The 7,873-nt window shown below is 40.8% G+C and overlaps 1 pseudogene; it reads left to right on the top strand.

The window, feature by feature from the left end:
• The first annotated feature begins 4,627 nt into the window (after positions 1–4,627).
• LOC133755302 (NIF3-like protein 1) lies at positions 4,628–5,757 on the top strand (annotated as a pseudogene).
• Positions 5,758–7,873: the final 2,116 nt, after the last annotated feature.

Genomic DNA, 7,873 nt, shown 5'->3' with positions numbered 1-7,873 from the left:
CTAGTTTATTTTCCCACCAATAGTGGATTAAGATGCCTTTTCCCCACATTCTGGCCAGCACTTGTTGATTGTTGATTTCTGTATGAGAGCCACTCTGACAGGGGTGAGGTCAAACCTCATTGTGATTGTGATTTGTATTCCTCCTGTGACTAGTGATATTGAGCATTTTTCACTTGCCTGTGGTTTTTAAAATTTTCTCTTTTGATAAGTGCCTGTAGAGCAGCTCACATTGGTTGTCCAGAGAACCAGCTATACCCTGTGCCTTCTTATGCAGTCACAGAGTTTCCACAGTCTCAGCACACAGTCTCAGCACCCACTGTCAATGGGTACAGAGGATTTGATCCACCTTGCTAGACTGTCTCATTCACAGAGAGGCAGAGACATTCCCAGAGCCTCGACAGTTTGAGCACTGGAGCCTGTGACATGTTGAGAGATTGGGGGGACCTCAGTAACATGTGGGTGCACAGACTCTAGTCAATTTGCCCAGCCAGACTCAAAGTCAATGGGAAACATGGAGTTTTCCTTCTGTTAGAATCTCTGGATCACACACATGCACAATAGTCACCAACCTAATGCTTCCTTCTCCCCATCAGTTGCAAGTTGCATGCACTCAAGCTGCTGCCACTGGTACTGTTAGAAGATGGCTTCTTGTCTCAGCCAGGTGCTGAGCATGTGCACAAGAGCTTCTGCATCTTCTGTTTCTGTCCAAAATGGTGCCCACCTTCTCTCAACTGATTATAGAGCACCATTGTTTAGTGAATGTAGTGAGAGAAACATGCCCCCCCCTTGTTTTTTACTGGGTCGGCGGGTACACTTTCCCCCTCAGAGCTCCAGGCCAGACTCACGTCAAAGTCTCCCTATGTCTATATCACCAGTGGTATGGGTTGCTGCGGTCTGATCTCACCTCACTCTCCAAAGCTGGTGCTTTCTCCTCCTCTTGGCTGCTGGCATCCTGTTGTGTCTGTGTTCATGCTGCATGTCTGCATCTTCCACACAGATCCATGGCATTTCTCTCCTGTAGAATTTCCACCACAGTTTTCTCTAACTCTTCCTAATAATGTACTTCCAACATTTTTTGAAACTAGTTACCACTAGTATATGTGCTTCCCTATTCCACCATCTTGGAATCATCCAACATGCATGCTTTTTATGGAATTTTAGGTATATAAAATCTGGAGATACTCTATTGAAAAATGCTAACATGGCATCCCAAGGGTATCCCTGTATTAAGAGGAACATAGTTAATATCATTTAATTATTTTTCCATTGTTCAGTTGTTAGTGACACATGATCTTTCTTTGGAATTCTGTAATTTATTTGGATAATAATTCTTAAAATTATGTTATCGTTGCTAACTTTATTTTTTTTACAAAATCAGTAGCAAATGAATGTCTTCATGAAACTAAGTTGTGTTTAATCTTTACCAATTAATAAATTGTGAGTGCCCTTTCAAGAATGTCTTTCCAGCCTACAATCATGGGTAAAACACTATTCTTGCAGAGGGAGATTTATTGTTTTTGTTCTTCCAGCTTGTATATCTGTTATTCTGTATACATTTCTATCATAATCTTGTTTTGCACAGTAGAATGTAGGTACAATCCTGACCAGTTCTCTCACTACCACCTTCTTTCATTTTCTCTTCCAGGTATAGTTCTATTGACTTCTACATGTCTACATGTTTCTAAGAACAGAGTAATTAATATTTCTCAGTAACTTGCTTACTTCATCATTCCTCAGTTCATTTTACATTGTGCTTTAGGACCTTTATGAAAATTTGTTAATTAAAATGGAAAGGCAAACACAACATTCATCATTAGAGAATGCACATGAACAAGATAAAGTTGGCATGGTTATAAGACAATAGAGCCATGTAAGCTGACAGCAAATTAGTATCTTGTCTTTCTCCCATCCATGTACTAACCAGGCCTGACCCATCTTAGTTTCCAAGATCAGATGAGATTGGGGGTGGGAGGTTCAGGGTGGTATGGCTTTAGACAGTCTCTTGTCTTTCTGATGCTATAGCAAAAAGACATATTTGTTACATTTCAAATTAAAAATTAAGAGGAAATTTGCTAAATACCTATGAGATGTATTCTGAAACAGAACATTTATGAGTCATAAAGATGATGTTGTGCATAGTGTTTTAGTTCAAGGCTGGAAATAAACACTCAATATGCTGCAGAGCCAAGAATTATCTAGTGTTAAAACATAAACAGGGGTCAGTGCAATGGCTTAGTTGGTTAATCCTCTGCCTGTGGTGCCAGTATCTCATATGGGCACTAGAACCCATATGGGTTCTAGTCCTAGTTTCTCCTCTTCCAGTCCAGCTTTCTGCTGTGGCCCAGGAAGGCAGTGGAGGATGGCCCAAGTGCTTGGGTCCCTGCACCTGCATGGGAGACCAGGAGGAATCAGCTGGCTCCTGGCTTCAGATCAGCACAGTGCCATCCGTAGCTGCCATTTGGGGGCTGAACCAACAAACAGAAGGAAGACCTCTCTCTGTCTAACTCTACCTGTCAAATTAAATAGGTTATTTAGGTTATTTTGGAATTGCTAAAACAGTATGATCTTTGAGAGCTTTTTGGAGCCTGTACTTATATATAGATAAGACCAGGAGTGTGTGGAGGACAGAATCTATTGTGTGGCCTTAAATAATTCTCCATGCATTTCTCTAAGTCTATTAATGTAGGTTGTGCAGACACTTTTTAATGTTATATTTTCAGGCAAATCATTCTATTATACATTTGAATTTTAACCTACTCAAATTAGTCTTAATTGAAGCCCTGAAACACTTACCAGTAACATAAATTATAGTCAGAGCCAAAGGCTATTCTCTAATCATTGTATTAATTGAATCTTTTGTCATGTCTAAAAAATATTTTTATCTTCAAGAGAAAGGGAGCTAGGCAGAATGAGACATAAAGGTAGAGAGAGCACTTTTTTGCATTAGTGCATTCCTCAAGACCCACAGCAGCCAGACCTGGGCCAAGACTGAATACAAGAGCCAGAAATGTAGTCCCAGTCTCTCAGAGGTATGATAGAAGCCTAATTAATTGATTCTGGAAGTCACATCCAGGCACTCTAAAGTAGAACCAGGATTTCTTAATGGGCATCATAGGCCAGCATCATAGGCTAATCCTTCAGCCTGCGGCACCAGTACTCTGGATTCTAGTCCTGGTTGGGGTGCCAGCTCTGTCCCAGTTGCTCCTCTTCCAGTCCAGCTCTCTGCTGTGGCCCGGGAAGGCAGTGGATGATGGCTCAAGTGCTTGGGCCCCTGCACCCACATGGGCGACCAGGAGGAAGCACCTAGCTCCTGGCTTCAGATTGGCACAGTGTGACGGCCATAGTGGCCATTTGGGGGTGAACCAATGGGAGGAAGACCTTTCTCTCTGTCTCTCTCCCTCGCTGTCTAACTCTGCCTGTCAAAAAAAATAGGCATCATAACAACTACACTAAATGCATAATGCCCATTTAAATGTTTTTCTTTGTCATATTTGAAAGTACTATATATGATTTTCCCCTGGTAATTCCTCTCTGTTTCTATCAGAACTCCACTGATGGTTTCTTGTATTTTCCTCCTGAAACCATCTGCATTCTCCTTAACATTACCCATCTAGGTATTCCCTCTAATCTCCCATTCATCCCAATCTCTGATTCTGCCTGACTGATTTTGCCATCTGTAATCAGACACTTCTCTTTCCAGTATGAACATCTTCCATGACCTTTAGACTATAGTTCCTTCTCCATCTTGAATGCTTCTTTGCAGCTGTTCAAATAATACCTCACATTTGATGAATCTCAAACAAAACCTGCAGCATTCGTTCTTTTTCATTTGTATATGGTATTAGTACAAGCCAGCCATGTCTTAAATCAACATAATGGGGTTTTTGTTGGACTCCTCATTTTCTATCAGGTCTAATTTCAGATCTTTCTGTTTCTTTGCCTTTAAATTTGTAAACTCATTTTTTTCATTACTTGATTTTATTTTTACACTAGGTGGACAGAAAGCAATCCTCCTTAATAAAGTTGACAATTAGCTTCACTCAGAACAATTTTAGCAATGCATGCTAAAAAATTCGTCTTACAAACTGTTCTGCAATCCAAATATACAACAACTTGAAAAAACGATGTTTAGAAAACAAAAGCCAATGTAAAAAGACAGATTAAAGGCTATGGAGATGCCGGCGCTGCGGCTCACTAGGCTAATCCTCCACCTTGCGGCGCCGGCACACTGGGTTCTAGTCCCAGTTGGGGCACCGGATTCTGTCCCGGTTGCCCCTCTTCCAGGCCAGCTCTCTGCTGTGGCCAGGGAGTGCAGTGGAGGATAGCCCAAGTCCTTGGGCCCTGCACCCCATGGGAGACCAGGATAAGCACCTGGCTCCTGCCATTGGATCAGTGCGGTGCGCCGGCCGCAGCACGTCTACCGCGGCGGCCATTGGAGGGTGAACCAATGGCAAGAGGAAGACCTTTCTCTCTGTCTCTCTCTCACTGTCCACTCTGCCTGTCAAAAATAAATAAATAAATAAATAAATAAATAAATAAATAAATAAATAAATAAATAAATAAATAAAAATTTTAAAAGGCTATGGAGATGTACCTGGACTCAAATTGAGTTTTGCCCAATTGCTGTATGTTGTCATCTTGCTTATGCCTGGTCCCCATGACAGTCTGGTTTATGTAATCTCTGAACTGCAATTCTTCCTGTTCCTTCATGGGTCTGAAGACTCTCATTTCCTCCTTGAATGACTTTGCATCCCTGTCTTCTGCTGAGAGTTGGGACAATATTGGATTGCTGGTGGAACCAAGCCCACCACAAACTATAAATACATTCTTCCTGACAAATGACTTGACTGAGAAGGTGATGGAGGAGGCTCTGCATAAGAAGGTAGATCTCATCTTTTCCTACCTTCCACCTATTTTCCTACACATAAAACATATTACCTGGATGTCCTGAAAGGAGCGCCTGGTGTTCTGGGCTTTGGAGAACAGAGTTGGCATCTACTCTCTTCACACAGCCTATGATGCTGCACCCCAGGGATTGAAAAAGTGGTTTTCCAAAGGGCTTAGAGCCTGCACATCCAGGCATACATATCCTTCCAAAACTCATGGCTATCCTATAGAGGGTACCACTGAGTACAAGTCAACATTAAGCATACCCAAGATATGGACAAAGTTGTGTCTGCAGTGAGAGAAGTTGAAGGTGTTCCTGTCACTTCTTTTTCTGCTAGGATTGATGAAGAGAAAAATAAGGATCAGCCTGAATTGTACTGAGAAGACTTTGATGCAGGTGGTGGCTCAGCTCTCTCAAAACAGATAACTTTACCAGAGAACTGAAATTCTGTCACTGCAGAAGCCTTTGCTCTACATACTGGAATGGGTCAATCATGCACCCTGGATGAATCTGTTGCCCTGGCAACCATGATTGAGCAAATCAAAAGACACCTCAAACTAACTCATATTTACTTAGCTCTTGGGGTACGAAGGACCTTAGCATCATGAGTCAAAGCTGTGGCCCCATGTGCTGGTTCTAGGAGCAGCATCCTGCAGGGTGTGGAAGAAGACCTGTACCTCACAGGTGGAATGTCCCATTATGATAGTCTGGATGCTACTTCCTAAGGAATAAATGCCATCCTCTGTGAACACAGTAACACTGAATGATGCTTTCCTTTTGACCTTTGTGATATTCTGGGTGCCCACTTGGAGAATAAGATTAATATTATCCTGTCAGAGATGGACAGGGATCTTCTTTGTGTGGTATAAGGCATACAGAAACATCAAGATGATACAACCTACAGATTGCATCTCCACTCATGTGGATGTGTAACATAAGTCAGTGGAGTCGATATATCATTCTGGAAGAGTATCTTAAGATGCATGAGGAAGCTTCAAAAAGTTCATGAAAATGTTTATTTTGAGAAAACTGTATAGATTAAAAAATTCACAAAATAAACAACTTTTAACTCCATTTTCTGCAAACCTTTTGAACTGCCCTTATATTATCTTTTCTAGTGTATCTGGTTCAACAAACGTTTTATAGTTCATAAGGAAATAACTGAACTACCATAATGAAGAGCAAATATTAAGAAAGATCAACTAAAATCAGTTTACTAAAGATTCTTGGGAAGTAACCAAGTAATTCTCTCCTTAGTTTAATTATAGTTGGGATATGTTAACCTAGATGTCTCTGCCATTGGTTAGTTTTAAAATGTCCTTTAAAACTTGGAATTGAACACCTATTTTTAGGCAGTAGCCAGTTTGGGATGATATGGTCTGTCTCTGTGTCCGTGTTCTGTAGATCCACCTAAATTCCAGTCTTTCACCTCAGTTTTAGAATCAACATGAGATTTATTAGGAGGAATTTTTAAAAATATGATTGCTATTCATATTACTATGTCTTTATTGCTTTTCATTTTATAAAAATAAACCAAATTATAACATTAGTCCAAGCCCTAATCCTTACCCTGGCCCTAGCCCTTGCCTTAGTCCTAGCCCTAACCCTAAACCTAATCCTAGATCTAAACCAATTCTGAAGCCTAATACTAGGTCTATCCCTAGACAAAGCATTAACCCTAAATTTGGCCCTCATCTTAACCATAACCTTACCTTAATTCTATACTTAGCCAAAATCCTAATTGTATTCCAACATGGTGCTTTAACCCAATCTAAACTCTAATCCTATTCCTAACTTTAGTCTTAATAACTCAAGCATTAACCTTTTTTTTTTTTTTTGGACAGGCAGAGTGGATAGTGAGAGAGAGAGAGACAGAGAGAAAGGTCTTTCCTTTTTGCCATTGGTTCACCCTCCAATGGCCGCCATCGCTGGCGCATCACACTGATCCAAAGCCAGGAGCCAGGTGCTTCTCCTGGTCTCCCATGCGGGTGCAGGGCCCAAGGACTTGGGCCATCCTCCACTGCCTTCCTGGGCCATAGCAGAGAGCTGGCCTGGAAGAGGTGCAACCGGGATAGAATCCGGCGCCCCAACTGGGACTAGAACCCAGTGTGCCAGCGCTGCAAGGCAGAGGATTAGCCTGTTAAGCCACAGCACCGGCCCAAGCATTAACCTTAATCCTAATATGAGCCCCTAACACTAATACCAAAACTTAAACCTAACCTTGCCTTAATCCTAACCCTAACCCTGGCCTAAAACCTATCCATAGTCCTAACTTTAACTACCACACTAGCTCTAACCATAGTCCTAACTCTGGCTCTAACTCTAAAATTTACCATAGAACTAAATATAACCCTAATCTTAAACTAATTTTAAATCTCATCCCAACACTAATCCTATCTTTCTGCTTAGGCCTAACCATAAAACAAACTAGCATTCAGTGTGAACTTAAACATAGTCCTGAAGCTAACTTTAATGCTATATCTAACACTAGCCTTAAACTAACCATCATGCTAACCAAAGACTAAGCCTCATCCTAGTGATGATGACCCTAGCTTCAACTACAACTGTATATTATATATAACCATAGCTCTCTCTATATATTATATATAGATATATAACCATATACATTTATAACCATATATATTGTATATATTATATATATAATGTATATAAAACCACAGCTCTAACTCTATCCCTAGCCCTACACCTAAACTTATCCCTAATCCTAACTCTATCCCTAGGCCTAACAATAGTCTTAACCCTATCTATAACTCTAATCACAAATCTAATCCTAAATATAACCCTAGTCCTAGACCTAATCCTTATTCTAACCCTAAAGCTAAACATAACTCTATGTGTAGCCCTAACCCTAAGCCTAGCCCTAATCATAACCCTAACCATGGCTTTTAATCTAACCTAGACCTAAGCCTAAACTTAATAGAACCCTAATCCTAAAACTAGCCCCGACTCTTGCCATAAGCCTAA

This window comes from Lepus europaeus, unplaced genomic scaffold, assembly GCF_033115175.1.
Source record: "Lepus europaeus isolate LE1 unplaced genomic scaffold, mLepTim1.pri SCAFFOLD_3_1, whole genome shotgun sequence".
Classification (NCBI taxonomy): Eukaryota; Metazoa; Chordata; class Mammalia; order Lagomorpha; family Leporidae; genus Lepus; species Lepus europaeus.
This window is presented reverse-complemented; position numbering and strand designations above follow the sequence as displayed.